Here is a 22,113-nt window from a genome sequence, read left to right on the forward strand (position 1 = left end):
CCGACAGCCGGGTGCCTGACAGACACCCGCTATTTTCCCTCGTGGGGGTCCACGACCCCCATAGAGGGAGAATAGAATAGGTGGCTCGCGTAGCGAGCCACCGTGCCCGCAGCGTGGCGAGCGCAGCGAGCCCGCAAGGGGATTTTTTGCGCTCGCCATGCTGTCTGACTCCGGCCAGTCTGGATCCCGACGTCGGGATAATGACTGTCGGGATCCCATACCACACCCGTAATGACATCCAGGGCTGGATTAAGGGTCTCATGTGCCTGGAGCTGATCATTTTCAAGGCCTTGACTATTATAAGAAGTGGAGGGTATGGATCATAGGATAGATAGACATTAGGTCTGCAAGCATTAGGTTGACCACTGATGGTCAAGTGAACATGCATGAAGGTCGACCTGACTGAAGGTCGACATGCATGACGGTCGACATGACTGAAGGTTGACATAGGTTAGGTCAACAGGGTCATTATGTTGACACAAGCATTTGGTCGACATTGGCAAGGTCGACATGGGGTGTTTCACTTTGTTTACCCGAATATCGGCAAAGTCGACACGGACATTAAAAAAGTGCACCGCGTCCCCTTGCTCGCCAGGCTGCGGGCGCAGAGCTTTGCTGCACTCGGCTTACTATATTATTCTCCCACCATGACCTAGTGCAGGGCTGGACAATTGCAGCCCTCCAGATGTTGAGGAAATACACATCCCAGGATGCTTTGCATTAGTTTTGCTATGTGGCCATGCTGAAACTGATGCAAGGCATGCTGAGATGTGTAGTTCCTCAACATCTGGAGGGCCGCAGTTGCCCAGCCCTGACCTAGTGGATGGTAGGGCATGAAATACTGCCTGTCGGCACATGTCGGCTCAAAAATAAGTGCAAACCCCCATGTCAACCTTTTCACTGTCGGACTTCACCATGTTGACCTAATGCTTGTCCCTGTCGACCTAACCCATATCGACCTTCAGTCATGTCGATCTTCATGCATGTTGCCCTTCAGTGGTCAAACTAATGCTTGTCGACCTAGTAACCGAATCCCGAAGAAATAACCTGTCCATGTGGCCTGATGTATGTGGGCCAGACCTCCCATAAATTTAAGAAGAGAATGGCCGCACATAAGTCCTCAATCAGCCGTACATTACGGGGCAAGGATGTGGATCAACCTGTGCCCCGGCATTTTAAAGCAGCAGGGCATGTATTGGAGGACCTCAAATATTACATGATTGATCATGTGCCGCAGTCCCTACGTAGAGGTGATAGGATCAAAACCCTTTTGGTGCGTGAATCCCAGTGGATCTTGCGTTTGGGCACAACCAGGCCTGGTGGCCTAAATGGCAAGATAAACTGGAATTCTTTGGTCTGAATTTTAGTGTATTTAACAGAGTGATATAACTGGTGCCTTTACTGCATTCTCTTGGTGTGCTTATGTAAAATGTAACTTGTGTACTTTTATTTGTATTTATTTATGTCTGTGTTTTGTTTCAGTCCCGCTGCACAGTGCCCCCGCTGTTCTGGACTTCCAGCCAGAGGCAGAGAGGTTGCACAGTCTTTGGACCGCACCAGACACCTTGTGCAACGCAAGCTAAGTGGTTGCCATGGTGCTGAGGGTGACATGACCGTAAGTGCGTCATCTAGATGTCCAGGCGTGACTCAGACGGTGGGTGAGGACGCAGCAGTGTGGTAAGTAGCGGGGTATATGTAGGGGGGTTTCTTTGTTGCACAAATTGCTGTAGGTATCTGAGGAAGGGACTTAAGTTCTGAAAACAATCATACCTTTCAATACAGTTGTGTTGTATTATTGCCAAGTCTCCTGAGTGCTCTTTTTTTGAAGTGGCACCGGAGCAGCTGAATAATTGGAGTGTCGGCATAATTGGATATATATATATATATATATATATGTATATATATATATATATACTGTGTGGGGGCGGACCGGCGCTCAATCACTTTTAGTACTTTGCTCCAGTGCCTTCCAAAACAATGGAAAAAATGGCAGCACTTGGAGACTTGCAGTAAAAAAACAACTCTTCTTTATAAGTACATGGTGCAAAACATACCAACGTTTCGGGAAGACCCCGTTATCAAGGTGCAGAAATACAACAAGTAGTTTACCCAAAGGACAACTACATCGAAGAACTAAGACCCTTACTACTACAAGGTTTAAGGGAGAATATTCTCACTAAAGAAGAATTCCAGTATCTCCTACACATGAATCCAACCACTCCAGTATTTTACTTTCTCCCAAAAGTACACAAATCTATGGACAACCCACCAGGAAGACCAATTGTGGCAGGGATTGATTCATTGACATCCCATCTATCAGAATATGCTGACATTTTTTTACGACCACACGTGAACAATTTGCCATCCTACCTGAAAGATACAACTTCAGTTCTGAACCTCATGGAGGATTTCACATGGAAGGAGGGATACATGTGGGCGACGATAGACGTGCATTCCCTTTACACCTGTATCCAGCATCATCTGGGCATTGAAGCATGCAATGAATTCCTCGAAGAAGATTCTTCACTATCAACAGCACATAGGAAGTTCATTTGTGACGTCATGAATTTTATCCTGAAACATAATTATTTTAAATTTTTAAACCGTTTTTATTTGCAGATTTGTGGAACTGCAATGGGCACAATATTTGCCCCAAGTTTTGCAAACTTGTTGATGGGATATTGGGAGAGAAGGTACATTTATAATAACCACCCGTACAAACAAAACATTGTCTTTTTCAAAAGATATATAGATGACATTTTAATAGTTTGGGATGGTTCTGAACAGAGATTTTATGAGTTTTTAAAATATATTGGAGAAAACGACCTAAACCTGGCTTTCACATCAAACATAAGTGACAAATAGATCGAATTTCTGGACTTGGTACTGACGGGCACAGGTAATAATGTGATAACAAGGAACTTTGTGAAGAAGGTAGACACCAACAGTTATGTACATTATGAGAGTGGACACTTATTGAAATGGAAGGATAACATTCCATACTCCCAATACCACAGGATAACCCACAACTGCAAGAAGGAAGAGGATAGAGATGCACAACTGGAAGCAATCACAGACAGATTCAGGGAGAAGAAGTACCCAACCCATGTATTGGAGAGGGCCAACAAAAGAGCAAGGGCTTTGGACAGGAAAAAACTACTGGAATACAAACCCAAAGTGAATAGAGAACCAGATGTCAAATTCATCACAACTTACAACCATCATGAAGGAATCATTAAGGAAGCACTCAATAAACATTGGAACATTCTACAGATGGATCCCATACTCAAAGACTCATTACCCATTAAACCACAGATTGTATACCGGAAACAAAAAAACCTGAAGGACCTCCTAGCCCCCAGCATGCTTAAAGATGAATCGTCCAAACCCAGTGGCCTACCCAAATGCACTGGCAGTTACAAATGTGGCCACTGCATCATCTGCAAGTATCTTCACCCCAGCAGAAAGAATTTCTTCAATAAGGACAAATCCAAAGAATTCAAGACTAAAAGCTTCATCAACTGCAATACAACATCAGTAATTTACATGTTGGAATGTCCATGCGAACTACGTTACGTAGGTAAAACCAAAAGAGCACTGAAAATCCGGATACAAGAACATGTAAGGAACATTAAGAATAAAGTACAGACACATGCGGTCTCCCAACACTTCAGCACTCACCATAACTCAGACCCCGAAAAATTGACTTTTAGAGGCATTGAACTTGTTACCCTTGGAGAGAGAGGGGGTTATCTATCGAACCTTCTCTCACGTCGAGAGATGTACTGGATCTTCGAGCTGAATACGCTACACCCAGAGGGCTTCAATGATAGCTATGAGATAGCACCCTTCATTTAAGAGACAAAAAGAAGAATATCTCCAGCGGTCAGTAGTTCACTACAAAATTTCCGCTGAGCAGTACCAGAATGGGTCACCTTCTGAGAAGTCCAGCAACAGCACCTCTGTGCTTATTCCACCTACTAGACCTCTTCCTTTCAAACTTATAATTGCCGACACATTAGGTTGTCATCATCGACACCTTAGAGGAGGAACTGGGTACATGCATTGATCTCCAACCAAACAACTATACAGCCATACCTCACTGGGACGCCCAATTACATCCGAACTTGGAAGCTAAGCAGTGATGGGCCTGATAAGTACTGGGCAGGGGGACCTCCCAGGAATATCGGGTGCTGTATCATAACATCGGCGGAGGGTTTCTGTATGTGCGGTTCCTTTGTGGTGTCAATAAATACTTATATTCACTGGACCACTTGTCTCTGCTAATTATTCGTATAGTTCTATATTATCGGACATGCTTTCAATTATGTATCCATCACTATATATGCCCTTTGAGTATAAATATTAATTAATTTATACACTTCCACATCACACATATTTCTACAGGGTTCTGTTTGTTTATTTATTTATTTATTTATTTATTGGCTTTTCTACTGATAGTGGTTTACTTTCATATTATAACGTTTAATAATGACTGTGCATCTGTAAAATATTAATTTTTTTTTTTATTCTTGCCAATTTCTGGTTCTCATATAATTTGAGAATCACTTACAGAAAAACTGAATCCACTACACACGGGCTTACATTGTCTCAGAATATGAGAAAAAAACTACTGTGAACATCCAGGCATCCAGCAAGGACTGGTGACATTATGCGATCACCATGGAAACCCCCGCAATACTAACATATGGGAACATCTCACAGTGAAGTCTCCAGAGTAACACAGAATGTCAGAGACACAGCGTACTCGCACAGACAAGGACAACCATAGACGGAGCGCGCATGCGCACGTAGTGTCACGATCCGAGCTGTCAGACAGACGTTCTTACCGGCTAAGTGCCTCCGCAGGTTCAGCTTGCGGTCCAGACGTCATCCCTGCCGGCGTCCTGTCTGCCGTGCGCCATCATCGCTGCCATCCTCCAGTCCTCTCAGCGCTGCTGAGTCCGCGGCTGCGCGGCGCACCGCTCTCCTGTCTTCCAGTGACAGTCCCCAGTGCACGGCAATCCACCTGTCCGCCGCCATTGCTCCCAGTATCCAGCATGGCGTGCACAAACACACTTTCCCGCCATAGCAGACATGGGGGCTGCCATGTTCTTCCCAGTCACATGTCTGTACTGTCCAATCCTGTTTGATCTGATCTCCCTGTCATACCTGCCCGGCCAATCCTGGCCACCCAGTGGGTATAAGTATGCTGGGAGCTCTCAGATCAATGCTAGTGCTTCAGTTGTCTCCTGTGTATGGTCAGCTGTCCTTGTCTCCGTGCAAGTGTATTTCTCTGCTGGTGTTGTCTTCCATGCTGCAGTGTATTCCAGGTTATTCCATCTCCTGTTGAAGTCCAGGTTATTCCATCACCTGTGAGCCTGCCTCGTTAGCCTAGCGACCAAGCCTAGCTCCGGGACTCTGGTCCTCCGATGCTCCAGCATCATCCGCCTCCGATGTTCCACCATCGATAGTCAGAGATTCCGGACCCACAGTCAAGCTTCCGTCCGTCATTCCGGACCCACAGTCAAGCTCCTATCTTCCGTCCGTCATTCCGGACCCACAGTCTCCATATCCGATATCCATCCGATGTTCCACCATCGATACCATATCCATCCCATCTGTAAAGTATTGCAATCTGCATGAACTGTCATTACTCCTGCATACTTTACTGCCTGTACCGTTACAACCTTCTGCATAATAAATCTGGTTGTACTTTTACCTCTGACTGCTTATTGGCTCTGGGTGCACTGTCGTGCAGTTCATGCGCAAGGGTCCTCTCCAACCTCCCCGGTTCAGGTACCGGTCCAGGTCCCCACCAGAGGCCTCAGTCTTGTCGACTAAGCCCCTGGTGTGACAGTAAGCACTAGCCAAATGGATCCAGCCGCAAACCAAGCATCTCCACCCAGCCCTGTACAGCAACTGGCTGTTCGCTTGGATCAGCAAGAGGCTGCGCAGAGCCAAGTGATTCATTGCCTGCAAGATCTGTCTTCCCGGCTGGATAAGCTACAGACCACTCTCAGTGGCCCTGAGCCTGTCAGAGAACTTCCAAGTCCCGTTCATCCTCCTGTAATGGCTGCTGCACCTCGCCTTCATCTGTCTGTCCCCACCAAGTATGATGGGAACCCCAAGACCTGTCGAGGTTTTCTCAATCAGTGTGAGATTCACTTTGAGCTGCAACCCAGTAACTTCCCTACTGAAAGGGTCAAGATCGCCTACATCATCTCCCTCCTGTGTGGAGCAGCGTTAGAATGGGCGTCTCCCTTATGGGAAAGATCTGATGCCATCCTGTCCAATTACAAGGAGTTCGTGTCAACATTCCGGCGTATCTTCGATGAGCCTGGGCCATCAGCATCTGCCTCCACTGAACTCCTCCGTCTCAGACAGGGATCCCGCTCCGTCGGGCAATATCTGGTCCAGTTCCATATTCTGGCGTCTGAACTCTCCTGGTGTGATGGGTCCTTATACGCAGCTTTCTGGCATGGCCTATCCGAACGTATTAAGGATGAACTCGCTACCAGAGACTTACCTTCAGGTCTAAGTGACCTTATTTCATTGTGTGTCAAAGTAGACCTACGCTTCCGAGAAAGGGCTATAGAACGTCACAAGAGCGCTCCAGTTAAAGTGCCAACTCCTCCGCCTTCTTTACCCACTGCTCCTGCGATCCATTCCAAAGAAGAACCAATGGAGATAAACCGTTTCCGTTTGTCTCCCGGAGAACGTCGACGTCGTCGGTTGGCACAGCTCTGTCTGTATTGTGCCGATCCTGCACATCAAATTTCTGCATGCCCAAAGCGTCAGGAAAACTCCTCCTCCTAGCCCGTCAAGGAGAGGGTAGGCTAGGAGTGATTAAGTCCTCTCCATCAGCAACTGATTGTGTCCTTCCAGTTTCCCTACAAGTTGGTCAGCATTTCAAGACTGTCTCCGCACTTCTTGATTCCGGTGCCGCTGGCAACTTCGTTACTGCAGAACTGGTCCGCAAGTGGGGGTTACCCACTGAAAGTCTTTCCAAGACTGTCTTCCTTACTGCTGTGGATGGCAGTAGGATTCCTGATGCGACAGTCTCCCGCAGAACTTTGCCACTTACAGTCAAAGTGGGAGTCCTGCACACTGAACTTTTGTCCTTCCTGGTTTTACCCCGAGCCACTCATGCTCTGGTTCTGGGTTTACCCTGGCTCCGTCTTCACAATCCTCGTCTTGATTGGAAGACATCGGAAATCCTTTCCTGGGATCCTTCCTGCTCCGGTACCTGTCTCCAAAAGGTACTCCCAGCTCGTCATTCTTCAGCCGATGCAGCAGATCTTCCGCCTCTTCCCTACCAAGAGTACTCAGATGTATTCAGCAAGTCTGGCGCTGATGTCCTACCTCCTCACAGACCGTGGGATTGCCACGGCAATGCCACGCCCGATGGTCGTCTTCATCCCTGTGGGTTCTACTCCCGTAAGTTCCTGCCTGCAGAGCGTAACTATGCCATCAGCGATCAAGAGCTCCTCGCCATCAAGTTGGCATTAGAAGAATGGAGATATCTTCTAGAGGGCGCTGTTCATGAGATCACAATTATCACAGACCACAAGAATCTTCTGTATCTCAAGTCTGCTCAATGTTTAAATCCCCTTCAAGCCAGATGGACACTTTTCTTTTCCAGGTTCCGTTTCAAGCTGTCGTTCTGTCCAGGGACACAAAACCGAAAAGCTGATGCCCTTTCCCGCTCATGGGAGCAAGAAAGTGAGTCCAAGTCCACGCATCAACACTTTATTATTGATCCAGTGGCATTCTCCGCAACGAGAGTTTCAAATCTCACGCCCCCTACAGGGAAAAGATATGTAAAGCCAGCTCTAAGAAAGAAGTTGCTCTGTTGGGCGCATTCTTCAAAATTCGCTGGCCATGCAGGCATTCAGAAAACTTACGAGTTTATCACCAGGTCCTACTGGTGGCCGTCCCTCAAACAAGATGTACAGGACTTTGTTTCCTCTTGTGCTAAATGTGCTCAGCACAAGACCAGTCCTCAGTCTCCTCCTGGGCAATTGATGCCACTGTCAGTGCCACATCGTCCTTGGACGCATATCTCTATGGACTTTGTAACTGATCTTCCAGAGTCTGACAAATTCACCACCATCTGGGTGATTGTTGACCGGTTCACCAAGATGGCTCACTTCGTTCCCCTCACCGGTCTTCCGTCAGCTTCCAAGCTGTCCCAGCTCTTCATCAAAGAGATATTCAAGCTTCATGGACTGCCTCTTGAAATCATCTCCGATAGAGGAGTCCAATTCGTAGCCAAATTCTGGCGAAGCCTGTGCTCCCTGCTTCAAGTCAAGTTAAAGTTTTCCACAGCCTACCACCCTCAAACCAATGGCCAAACGGAGAGGGTGAATCAGGACCTTGAAGCATTTCTCCGCACATATGTCTCTTCTTCCCAAGATGACTGGGCTCAACTCCTTCCATGGGCAGAGTTCTGCCATAATAACCAATATCATTCTTCATCAAATGTCACTCCATTCCTTGCCAACTATGGGTTTCATCCTCGTGTTCCTGACTTCACTCTGCAACCTGTGTCCTCTGTTCCAGCGGTCGACACGACCATCCGGCAATTCGTCAAATCCTGGAAGCTCATTCGTTCTTCACTCCTGAAAGCTTCAAGCAGGTACAAAAAATTTGCCGACAGGAAACGCAGAGCTGTGCCAGCCCTCCGTCCAGGAGATCGTGTCTGGTTGTCAACCAAGAATCTTCGATTGAGAGTGCCATCGATGAAGTTCGCTCCCCGATATATTGGTCCCTTCCCAGTTGAGCGAGTCGTCAATCCAGTAGCTTACAAGCTCAAGTTGCCGCCCTATTTGAAAGTTCCAGCTACATTCCACATTTCGCTGCTCAAGCCGCTGGTTCTGAATCGCTTTCATTCCAAGCTCCCCAAGGCTCCTAAGGTTTGCACCCAGCGTGGAACAGAGTATGAGGTCAGTAAAATCTTGGACTCTCGCATCCGATATGGTCGTCTGCAATATCTGATCGATTGGAAGGGCTACGGCCCCGAAGAACGATCATGGACCAATGCCATCGATGTCCATGCTCCCAGACTCATCCGGGCGTTCCACTCCAAGTTTCCCCGCAAGCCTAAAAGGTGTCCTGGGGCCACCCTTAAAGGGGGGGGGTGCTGTCACGATCCGAGCTGTCAGACAGACGTTCTTACCGCCTAAGTGCCTCCGCAGGTTCAGCTTGCGGTCCAGACGTCATCCCTGCCGGCGTCCTGTCTGCCGTGCGCCATCATCGCTGCCATCCTCCAGTCCTCTCAGCGCTGATGAGTCCGCGGCTGCGCGGCGCACCGCTCTCCTGTCTCCCAGTGACAGTCCCCAGTGCACGGCAATCCACCTGTCCGCCGCCATTGCTCCCAGTATCCAGCATGGCGTGCACAAACACACTTTCCCGCCATAGCAGACATGGGGGCTGCCATGTTCTTCCCAGTCACATGTCTGTACTGTCCAATCCTGTTTGATCTGATCTCCCTGTCATACCTGCCCGGCCAATCCTGGCCACCCAGTGGGTATAAGTATGCTGGGAGCTCTCAGATCAATGCTAGTGCTTCAGTTGTCTCCTGTGTATGGTCAGCTGTCCTTGTCTCCGTGCAAGTGTATTTCTCTGCTGGTGTTGTCTTCCATGCTGCAGTGTATTCCAGGTTATTCCATCTCCTGTTGAAGTCCAGGTTATTCCATCACCTGTGAGCCTGCCTCGTCAGCCCAGCGACCAAGCCTAGCTCCGGGACTCTGGTCCTCCGATGCTCCAGCATCATCCGCCTCCGATGTTTCACCATCGATAGTCCGAGATTCCGGACCCACAGTCAAGCTTCCGTCCGTCATTCCGGACCCACAGTCAAGCTCCTATCTTCCGTCCGTCATTCCGGACCCACAGTCTCCATATCCGATATCCATCCGATGTTCCACCATCGATACCATATCCATCCCATCTGTAAAGTATTGCAATCTGCATGAACTGTCATTACTCCTGCATACTTTACTGCCTGTACCGTTACAACCTTCTGCATAATAAATCTGGTTGTACTTTTACCTCTGACTGCTTATTGGCTCTGGGTGCACTGTCGCGCAGTTCGTGCGCAAGGGTCCTCTCCAACCTCCCCGGTTCAGGTACCGGTCCAGGTCCCCACCAGAGGCCTGAGTCTTGTCGACTAAGCCCCTGGTGTGACACGTAGCTCCCTAGCTACCAGACTGAGAGACCTCAACAACCAGGCGCACATGCGTGGTAAAGCCACACGGACGCCGGATGTGTGGCGGAAGTGGGGCGGATGTGATGTCACGCTCCCTGCAAACGGAGCTGACACACTCCAAACCTCCTTCAGCTATCTTTATACTTTCCAACACTCGTTTTTGAACTCGCTACTATGAGGATTGGTGGTACTAACCCCAGCACCTCTTACATAGTCTTATATCATGGTTTTTTTCAAACATATTTTTTGTCTAATTAAGCAGTGTTAACGAGGGGACGCGGCACCTCAGACCCTATCCCTGTTATAAATACAGCCTCAGTCATTCTGTCCCTTACCCCTGACGAAGTCCTGTTGGACGAAACATGTTGGGATACTTCTGATTCCTGCTCCTCACTACACTGCTAACAAGTTAAGCTAACCTATATTTCTAACTACAAATATTTCGTGGTAGCAGCATCTAACAGCAGTTCATTATATATATAATTTTTTTCTTTTCTTTCCTCCTTTTTTTTTTATTTATTTTTATTTATGTTTTTTATTTTTTTTTGTGTATTTTGTTTTACTTGGCTTTACATACTTACCAGGTGGCACATTGACACTTTTTTTAATACAGTTTTTTAATACACTTGCTGTGTTCTCATAGTACAGTCAGTTTATTAAATTGACACCATCGCCATCCCATTCTTTTATTAATACATATTGTCATTTTAGTATCCATTTTGGTACTTCTTTACTTTCACGGCGCCAGCATGGCGCCGCGCGTACTTCCGGGTTACGCTCGCCACTAACTAAGTAAAATAAACTAAGTTAACGCCATGCCAACATGGATAGTTCATACCTCCACTATCCATGTTGGCATGGAGTTGACTTTAATTAGCGTGGCGAGCGTAGCGAGCCACCGAGCCCGCAGCGTGGGCGAGCGAAGCGAGCCCCGCAAGGGGACTCTGACGCGCGGCGCCATGCTGGCGCCGTGAAAGTACAGAAGTACCTCCATTTTTTATCCTCCCCCCTTTTTATATTCGGTCTCTTTGGTTTTATATTGCGGTTTTACAACATTGTGTGAATATATATATGTATTTTTATACTTTTCTCTTCTGTGTTTAAATAAATTATTTTTCTTCATACATTGTCCCATGTGAAATACGTGCACAGTAGTCGCTATCCAAAGTCCTAAACAAAAACTTTCTCTACTAATCACCCCCGGAGTGGCACACCACCGCTCCTGGACTTAGCTGACGCCCCAACCATAATATTAGGGGAGTGCACTATATGGGATCATGCTCCTGGACAACTACCTGTTTATATCCTCCTGGCGCACATCTCACCAAATTCTAACCTTTCCATATATATATAGATATATATATATATCTATATATATATTCCATTGACAAAAAACCTTACGGTTTCACATGTCCCATTAAGGCTTCATACACATGATCTGGCATTTCAGAAACCTGCTGTAACTCTTCCACTCAAACTCCTGGCACCTTAATTGACGTGTTCCTTGCGCAATACAGATATGGTACGCCATCACAGCCTGTGGGTAAGTGCAGATTCAGCACTCTCACAGAGTGAGATTGCTGTCACTCACACAATGGGGGAGCTGCTAATTCACAGATTTGTGTGCTTATTGGAATACACACACATGCAGTCTATGCAACTAAAGGTCTGAGCAGTTATGTGGCACACTCATCCTAATACAGTAAGCATACCTCCCAACTGTCACAATTCCGTCGGGACAGTCCCGATTTTCGGGTCCTGTCCCGACGTCCCACCCGCGGCAGGCATTGTCCCGCTGCGGGGGGTGGCAGTTGGGAGACCCCCCAATCTAGTAGAATAGACGCTGTGCGCATGCGCACAGCGTCTATTCTCGTATGAAAATGAGGTCGCGGCTAATTAGCATAAACCGCGCCCTCATTTGCATACGCCCCACCCCCTTTCCGGACTGAAGTTGGGAGGTATGAGTAAGTACCCACAATCATCTAACACTGTCTATCCCACTGAGTTATTAGAACTATTCCACTGGGGTCCAACATCTTTCGCACTCGCTACCTACTATCCATTTCATTTAGTATTCACATGCAGTTACCACAAACATCTTGCATAATTGCAAAAACTATAATACTCCAACTACTATGTATCTACACTTTCTTCTCCTACAGTATATGCCTCCATGAAGCTCTGTCTTCCCCAATCCTTACTGCTTTGTGTTCTCCTATCTATGCTAGTCTGTATTCCCTCATCCACGCCAATGTGTATTTCCCCACCTGTGCTGCCCTGTCTTTCCATATCAATGCCACTCTGTTTCCTTCTATCTGTGCCACTGGCTTCCCCTCTATTAGTAATACTCTGTCTCCCCCTCCATCCAGGCTGCTCTGTCCCCTCATCCATGCCACAGTTTCCTTCCATCTGTACTGCTGTCTCCTCTCTCCATCTGTGCTCCTGTTTTCCCTTCATCATCTTTGCTCTGCCACCCATCCACACTCCTCTGTCTACCCACCATCCCAGCTACAGTCTTTTTCCTATCTGGGCCACCTTTAATTGTTCCACTGTTTCCCACCTAATGCATCACTCTGTCTTATCTCCCCCAATCTGTGCCACTGTTTTCCACCCATCTGCTTTGTTAGTCCCCCAATCAGTGCTGCTCAGCCTTCCCTTTATCTACGCATTTCTATTCCTCCCCATCCACATGACACTGTCTCCTCCTCCAATCAACACAACTTTTACCCCATCCGCTCAGCTCTCTTTTGCTCAGACCTTCAGTTGCATAGACTGCATGTGTGTGTATTCCAATGAGAACACAAATCTGTGAATTTGCAGCTCCACCATTGTGTGAGTGACAGCAATCTCACTCTGTGAGAGTGCTGAATCTGCACTTACCCACAGGCTGTGATGGCGTACCATATCTGTATTGCGCAAGGAACACGTCCATTAAGGCGTCAGCCTTAATGATCGGAATTTCATTGCTTTTTGGAGTTTGAGTGGAAGAGTTACAGCAGGTTTCTGAAATGCCAGATCATGTGTATGAAGCCTTTATGGGACATGTGAAACCATAAGGTTTTTTGTCCATGGAATTTCATAGCTTTTTTCAATTTATTTATTTTTTTATTTTAAATTTTAAATTTCAGTGTAAGAATGAAATTTGATTTTTTAAATGTTTAATGATAACACTCCCTGGCCACAAGCATTACAAACCCCTGGCATTGAGTATGACACCCGTCCCAGTGCATGAAACCCCTGTCAACAGGCAAGACATCCAGCCCATGAAACCCCTGGCAATGAGCATGACACCCAGCGTGTAAAAGGCATTGAAGGGCATTGTAGGGCATTAAAGGAGGACAATGTACACATGGGGTACACATGGGGGGGCACAGCTTATGCACGAGGGGCACTGGCGGAACCAGCGTACACACGGGGGGCACTGGGGGGACAGAATACACACTGAGGCATTGGGGAGGACAGCATACACATGGGGGGCACTGGGGGGGACAGGGTACACATGGGGGCACTGGGGGGACAGCATCACACGGAGGCACTGGGGGGGACGACAGCGTACACATGGGGGGCACAGCGTACACCCGGGGGGGGCACTGGGGGATAGCATACACACGGGGGCACTGGGGGGACAGCGTACACACGGGGGGCACTGGGGGACAGCGTACACACGGGGGAACTGGGGGGGACAGCGTACACATGGGGGGCACTGGGGGGGACAGCGTACACACGGGGGGCACTGGGGGGGACAGTGTACACACGGGGGGCACTGAGGGGGACAGTGTACACACGGGGGGCACTGGGGGGACAACAGCGTAAACATGGGGGCACAGGGGGGCAGCATACACACGGGGGGCACTGGGGGGGACAGTATACACACGGGGGGCACTGGGGGGGCAGCGTACGCGGGAAGCGGTCATCTATTAGAATGAACTTAGGTCTACAGTCATTAGGTTGACCCCACTAGGTCGACTGGCAGGAAGGTCGTCCTGACTTAAGGTCGACATGGGCCAAGGTCGACATGACTTAAGATCGAATTTGCATAAAGGTCGACATGAGGAAGGTCGACTGGTCATAAGGTCGACATGGGTTTTTCACTGTTTTTTGAGCCGACATGTGCCGACAGGCGGTATTTCATGCCCTACCATCCACTAGGGCGTGGAGGAGGTTATTAAAGCCTGAAGCATTGCGAGCGAAGCGAGCAATGCGAGGGTCCGATTCTCATTGCCAACTGTGTCCATGTCGACTGTGTCGACATTCGGGTAAAAAACCTGTGAAAAACCCATGTCGACCTTATGACCAGTCGAACTTCCTCATGTCGACCTTTATGCAAATTCGACCTTAAGTCACGTCGACCTTGGCCCATGTCGACCTTAAGTCAGGTCAACCTTCCTGCCAGTCGACCTAGTGGGGTCGGCCTAATGACTGTAGACCTAAGTGTGGTCTGACAGATGTACCGATTCCGCGTACGCACGGGGGGGGGCACTGGGAGGGACAGCGTACACACAGGGGGCACTGGGGGGTACAGCGTACACACGGGGAACACTGGGGGGACAGCGTACACACAGGGGGCACTGGGGGGGACAGCGTACACATGGCAGGGTAAAGGGAAGAGATGGGTGGGAGCCACCTTGGAAATGATATCTGAGTTTTGCAACCTGTTCCCTTTACTGAAAAAAAGATGGAGAAGGCCGTTCAGACACATTCCCTGCTTGGTGCAAGGCTCCTAAAAAGGTTCCCTATCTCATCAGCGACTGACATTTCCAGACGCGCGCTCTGCAATATAATAACATAGCACCACACAGTAGGGCTACCTTAATAACATAGTAATGGGGGAGCTGGAGGAAGACTCGGAGCTGCTGCGGGCGGACAGTAGGCAGGCGGCAATGTATATTTTCTCTCCCCCTGCTCCGTATTGTCGCTCTCACGCCGCATGGAGCAGGGAAATGTATGCTCCGTGAGGTGCCGGGAAGGGAGCCAGACGGTGATTTTCATGTGTGGAGAAGGCGGGGGGAGAGGGGGGAGCTGGCGGCGGCGGTCGAATGCTCCATAGTGAGCAGGGCGGGGGAGCAGGGGGAGGCAGCCGGGCGGTCCGGGCTGAAAGTGGATAACCGGTACTTATATGTTAGTTGGGCGCCCAATTAGCATACGTACATTACTGTAGGGAAATCGCATCCGATGTTTTGCATGCGATGCAATGCAATTTTTCCATAGGGTTGTATGTTAGTGAAATTACTGTACAATATCGGGTGCCATGGCATCCGATCAAATATCGGATCCAATATTGGATCCACTTGTATAGGGTTTTATGCCATATAATGTACTATCCATGTATTATATGACATATAATGGGATGGACGCACCTCCCACTATCCACGCCACCCCAAAGCATGGCGAGCGCAGCGGAACGAATCCACCCGATCTTTTCATACTCCCACTATCCACGTCGGCGTGGAGTTCAATTTATATAGTGCGACGAGCGCAGTGAGCCACCGAGCCCGAAGCATAGCGAGCGCAGCGTGCCCCGCGAGGGGAAGCGTATTACGTTACATGTATTTCGCGTCCCCTCGCGGGGCTCGCCACGCTTCGGGCTTGCCACACTATATAAAATCAACTCCACGCCGTCTTGGATAGTGGAGGTATGAAAAGGTTGGGCGGACGCGTTCTGCCGCCGCTCGCTACGCTTCGGGGTGGCATGGATAGTGGGGGGGTGCGTCCATCACATTATATGTCATAATACATGTATAGTACATTATATGGCATAAAACCCTAAACAATTGGATCCGATAGTTTATTGGATGCCATGGCACCCGATATTGTATAGTAAAATCAGTTACATACAACCCTATGGAAAAATCGCATCGCATGCAAAACATCGGATGCGATGCAATTATCGGATGCCATGGCACCCGATATTGTACAGTAAATTCACTAACATACAATCCTATGGAAAAATAGCATCGCATCCGATGTTTTGCATGCAAAACATCAGATGCAGAACATTGGATGCAATGCGATTATCGGATGCCATGGCACCCGATATTGTACAGTAAATACACCAACATACAACCCTATGGAAAAATCACATCACATCCAATGTTTTGCATGCAAAACATCGGATGCAAACCATCGGATGCAAAACATCAGATGTGATGTGATTATCGGATGCTATGGTACCCGATATTTTGCAGTAAATTCACTAACATACAACCCTATGGAAGAATCGCAAAACATCGGATGCAAAACATCAGATGTGATGCGATGCGATTATCGGATGCCATGGCACCCGATATTGTACAGTAAATACACTAACATACAACCCTATGGAAAAATCACATCGCATCCGATGTTTCGCATGCAATACATTGGATGCAAAACATTGGATGCGATTATCGGATGCCATGGCACCCGATATTGTGCAGTAAATTCACTAACATACAACCCTATGGAAAAATCGCACTGCATCAGATTTTTCGCATGCAAAACATCGGATACAAAACATCGATGCAATGTGATTATCGGATGCCATGGCACACGATATTGTACAGTAAATTCACTAACATGCAACCCTATGGAAAAATCGCATCCGATGTTTTGCATGCAAAACATCGGATGCAAAACATCAGATGCAATGCGATTATCGGATGCCATGGCACCCGATATTGTACAGTAAATTAACTAACATACAACCCTATGGAAAAATCGCATCGCATCCGATGTTTCTCATGCAAAACATCGGATGCAAAACATCGGATGCAATGTGATTATCGGATGCCATGGCACCCGATATTGTGCAGTAAATTCACTAACATACAACCCTATGGAAAAATCGCACTGCATCCGATGTTTCTCATGCAAAACGTTGGATGTGATGCAATTATCGGATGCCATGGCCCCCGATATTGTACAGTAAATTCACTAACATACAACCCTATGGAAAAATCGCATCGCATCCGATGTTTTGCATGCAAAACATCGGATACAAAATATCGGATGTGATGCGATTATCGGATGCCATGGCACCCGATATTGTACTTACTAACTATTGACTAACATACAACCCTATGGAAAAATCGCATGGCATCCGAAGTTTCGCATGCAAAACATTGGGTGCAAAACATCGGATGCGATTATCGGATGCCATGGCACCCGATATTGTACAGTAAATTCACTAACATACAACCCTATGGAAAAATCGCATTGCATCCGATGTTTCGCATGCAAAACATCGGATGCAAAACATCGGATGCAATACGATTATCAGATGCCATGGCACCCGATATTGTGCAGTAAATTCACTAACATACAACCCTATGGAAAAATCGCATCACATCAGATGTTTCACATGAAAAACATCGGATGCAAAACATCGGATGGGATGCGATTATCGGATGCCATGGCACCCGGTATTGTACAGTAAATTCACTAACATACAACCCTATGGAAAAATCGCATTGCATCCGATGTTTCACATGCAGAACATCGGATACAAAACTTCGATGCAATGTGATTATCGGATGTCATGGCACCCGATATTGTATACCTGGCCAGCGCCCCTGGCATATAATACCTGCTGCACAGCGCAATAGTCACCCGCCTGCCCAGCTCTGGGAGCACTTTCAGTTTTGAATTTCCCGGCAGTACTGGCAGTGCAGTGAATAAATTAGCTGACGTCACTCAGCTTACACCCGTACCTCCTGCACAGCGCCATACCTCCCAACAGTCCCAAAAACCGTGGGAATGTCCCGGTTTTCAGGGACATTCCCGTGTCCCTGCCGCGGCCGGCAGTGTCCCGCGGCGAGGGGGGGGGTTGTTGGGAGACCCCCCTGTCGGCTGGTGAGCAGTGGGAAATAAACTCTGTGCGCATGCCAGGGGGCTCGGGGCATGGCTAGAGGCACAGAGAGCCTCTGGGTCATGCCCCCATAGCATCAAAACGGCCTCGCGGGTGAGCCGCCAGTATAGGCCACGCCCGAAATTAGGCCACTATGAGAGAGGAACTGGGGGCATGGCCATCAGCTCTCAGGGTTGGCCATGCCCCCTATTCTCTATTTTGCCACAACAAAAGTAACAACCCTAATTTTGACATACTGTAAATAATGTCAGAATTTTGTTGTCTGAATTTTGCGATTTCCATCAAGCAGTGAGACCACACCACCATCCCCGATCCCTGACCGCACTCACCTGCTGCTCCTCAATAATAGTTCCTCCTACCATGAGTAGAGGGGCAGGAAGCTCCACACAGGCGCACTGCTGCTTATTAGATGAGTCTTCAAAAACAAGTGGCCGCATCTCCATGTACAGCTGCTGCCGTAGGTGGACGTGTCACAGCGGTTGGGAAGCTGCTGGGAGGAATAAAGAGAAGGTTGCTGTGTAAGGACATGTAACACCTGACTTCCAGGCAGCAGTTTTATTACTGATCTGTCCTGCCTGCTCTGTCATGGTGTAAGCTGGCAGTTGTGACATCACAGTCACTCTGTGATGTCACTGCTGCAGATACATCTCTTCCTGACTCAACCCTTATTCATATTTATAAAACAATATGATAATCACATAAAAATGTCATTGTTTAAAATCAACGATTATATGGTGAATTTGCACTTGTCCGCCCACATGAAGTATGTTGTAGTCACTAACAAATCATATTAAATATTGGCTGTTTTTAAGACACTCAGGCCTCCTATTTGGTCCATGTTCCCCCCACATGGCCTAAGGGGCAGATTTATTAAGCTTGGAGAAGAGATAAACTGGAGATAAAGCAGAGAAAAGGTAAAAGGAGATAACGCACCAGCCAATCAGCTGTGTTTGAAAATGACAGTTGGGAGTTGATTGGCTGGTGCTTTATCTCCTTTTACCTTTTCTCCGCTTTATCTCCAGTTTATCTCTTCTCCAAGCTTAATCCCCCACATGCCATAATGCCTCCAAATTCCATGCACACCTCTCACTTATCATAATATGTTCCCATGTAGTGGCAAACGCAGGATTTTTAGAGGGGGTTTCCAAATATAATCCAAAATTAGAAGAAGAAGCTGGTACACTAGGCACGTGCAGCAGCTGTGCTCCTTCCTTTACACTGCATGATGTGGTGGCAGCTCTATTGATCATATTATATACCAGTGATATTGTTATAGTCTGCTGCACTATATTAGGGGCTGTAACGGAATCTGCTGCGCTATATAAGACGCTGTAACGGAATCTGTTGCGCTACATAAGACGCTGTAATGGAATCTGCTGCGCTATATAAGACGCTGTAACGGAATCTGCTGCGCTATATAAGACGCTGTAACGGAATCTGCTGCGCTATATAAGATGCTGTAATGGAATATGCTGTGCTATATAAGACGCTGTAATGGAATCTGCTGCGCTATATAAGACACTGTAACGGAATCTGCTGCGCTATATAAGACGCTGTAACAGAATCTGCTGCGCTATATAAGGTGCTGTAACGGAATCTGCTGCACTATATAAGACGCTGTAACGGAATCTGCTGCGCTATATAAGACGCTGTAACGGAATCTGCTGCGCTATATAAGACGCTGTAACGGAATCTGCTGCGCTATATAAGACGCTGTAACGGAATCTGCTGCGCTATATAAGATGCTATAATGGAATCTGCTGCGCTATATAAGAAACTGTAATGAAATCTGCTGCGCTATATAAGACGCTGTAACAGAATCTGCTGCGCTATATAAGGTGCTGTAACGGAATCTGCTGCGCTATAAGACACTGTAAGGGAATATGCTGTGCTATATAAGACACAGAATCTGCTGCTATATAAGACGCTGTAACGGAATCTGCTGCGCTATATAAGACACTGTAACGGAATCTGCTGCGCTATATAAGACGCTGTAACGGAATCTGCTGTGCTATATAAGACGCTGTAATGGAATCTGCTGCGCTACATAAGGTGCTGTAACGGAATCTGCTGCGCTATAGAAGACAATGTAATGGAATCTGCTGCGCTATATAATGGGGTTCTGTGATGGAATCGGCTGCACTATATAAGACACTGTAATGGAATCTGCTGCACTATATAAGGTGCTGTAACGGAATCTGCTGCGCTATATAAGACACTGTAACGGAATCTGCTGCGCTATATAAGACACTGTAACGGAATCTGCTGCGCTATAAGACACTGTAAGGGAATATGCTGCACTATATAAGACACTGTAATGGAATCTGCTGCGCTATATAAAGTGCTGTAACGGAATCTGCTGCACTATATAAGTCGCTGTAACGGAATCTGCTGCGCTATATAAGACACTGTAATGGAATCTGCTGCGCTATATAAAGTGCTGTAACGGAATCTGCTGCGCTATATAAGTCGCTGTAACGGAATCTGCTGCGCTATATAAGTCACTGTAACGGAATCTGCTGCGCTATATAAGACACTGTTACGGAATCTGCTGCGCTATAAGACACTGTAAGGGAATATGCTGCGCTATATAAGACACTATAACGGAATCTGCTGCTATATAAGACGCTGTAACGGAATCTGCTGCGCTATATGAGACGCTGTAACGGAATCTGCTGCGCTATATAAGACGCTGTAACGGAATATGCTGCGCTATATAAGACGCTGTAAAGGAATCTGCTGCGCTATATAAGACGCTGTAACGGAATCTGCTGCGCTATATAAGACGCTGTAACGGAATCTGCTGCGCTATATAAGACACTGTAACGGAATCTGCTGCGCTATATAACACACTGTAACGGAATCTGCTGCGCTATATAACACACTGTAACGGAATCTGCTGCGCTATATAAGACCCTGTAACGGAATCTGCTGCCCCCCTGCCGGCGCACGCTGCCCGCTAGTACTATTAGTATGATCTAGTGCACGGATGACTGATCATTTGTGGAGGGGGGGACGGGCCGGCGGCGCCATTCGACCAATCGGCGCCTGGAGTGAGAGCTCCACTGGCTCCGCCCTCCCTACGCCTCTGCATATGCCACCCACATGATGCTCATTATACATATGCCACACACATGATGCCCATTATACATATGCCCCACACATTGATTCTCATTATACATATGCCCCACACATTGATGCCCGTTATACATATGCCCCACACCTTGATGCTCATTATACATATGCCACACACATGATGCCCATTATACATATGCCACACACATGATGCCCATTATACATATGCTCCACACATTGATTCTCATTATACATATGCCACACACATGATGCCCATTATACAGCAGTGAAAGCAGTATGCGGGCGGGAGTCCAAATTGAACTACTCGGATGCGCACTGCACAAAGCGGATGCACACTGCACAAATAGCCAGCACACACACACACACAAAGTGAGAGTTACCAGATCTGGGAGGACCAATTGGAGCAGCGGCGTTGGCGGCGACAGAGGAGCACGGCATGAGGGAGATGACGCGAAATCTCACGCTGGAGAAGTCACCTCACGCCGCAAGAAAGTGACCTCCTGCTGCCAAGCGAGGAACAGCTACACGACAGCAAAGCAGCAGGAGGTCACTTTCTAACCTCCTGCCGCCAAGCGAGGAAACGCTACACGACGGCGAAGCGGTAGGTGGTCACTATCTTGCTCATTTGACCTCCTGCCTCCAAGTGATGCCACTCAACACGTCGGAGCTCAGCCGAGCTACCACAGAACACCCGGCGGGCTACCCGTTAGGTTAGCGAACCTGGTACTAGGGAAATAAATATTGGGGCCTCCCCCTACCTGCTTCATCATCCACATGTCCTCGGCTGTTGTGCCATCTTTCCCCCACAGGGCCTCAGTCAGTCCCCCACTTGCCATAATACCTCCACATTCCATGCACCTCTCACTTATTGTAATATGTTCCCATGTAGTGTGCACTCTGATTAGATGTACTGTAATGACATCCAGGGCTGGATTAAGGGTCTCATGTGCCTGGAGCTTAT

The 22,113-nt window shown here is 47.8% G+C and overlaps 1 pseudogene; it reads left to right on the forward strand.

Moving 5' to 3' along the window:
• Window positions 1-4,084: 4,084 nt before the first annotated feature.
• Window positions 4,085-4,202, forward strand: LOC146029372 (5S ribosomal RNA; annotated as a pseudogene).
• The last annotated feature ends 17,911 nt before the right edge of the window (window positions 4,203-22,113 follow it).

This window comes from Crinia signifera, chromosome 8 (genome assembly GCF_055691185.1).
Source record: "Crinia signifera chromosome 8, ASM5569118v1, whole genome shotgun sequence".
Taxonomy (NCBI): domain Eukaryota; kingdom Metazoa; phylum Chordata; class Amphibia; order Anura; family Myobatrachidae; genus Crinia; species Crinia signifera.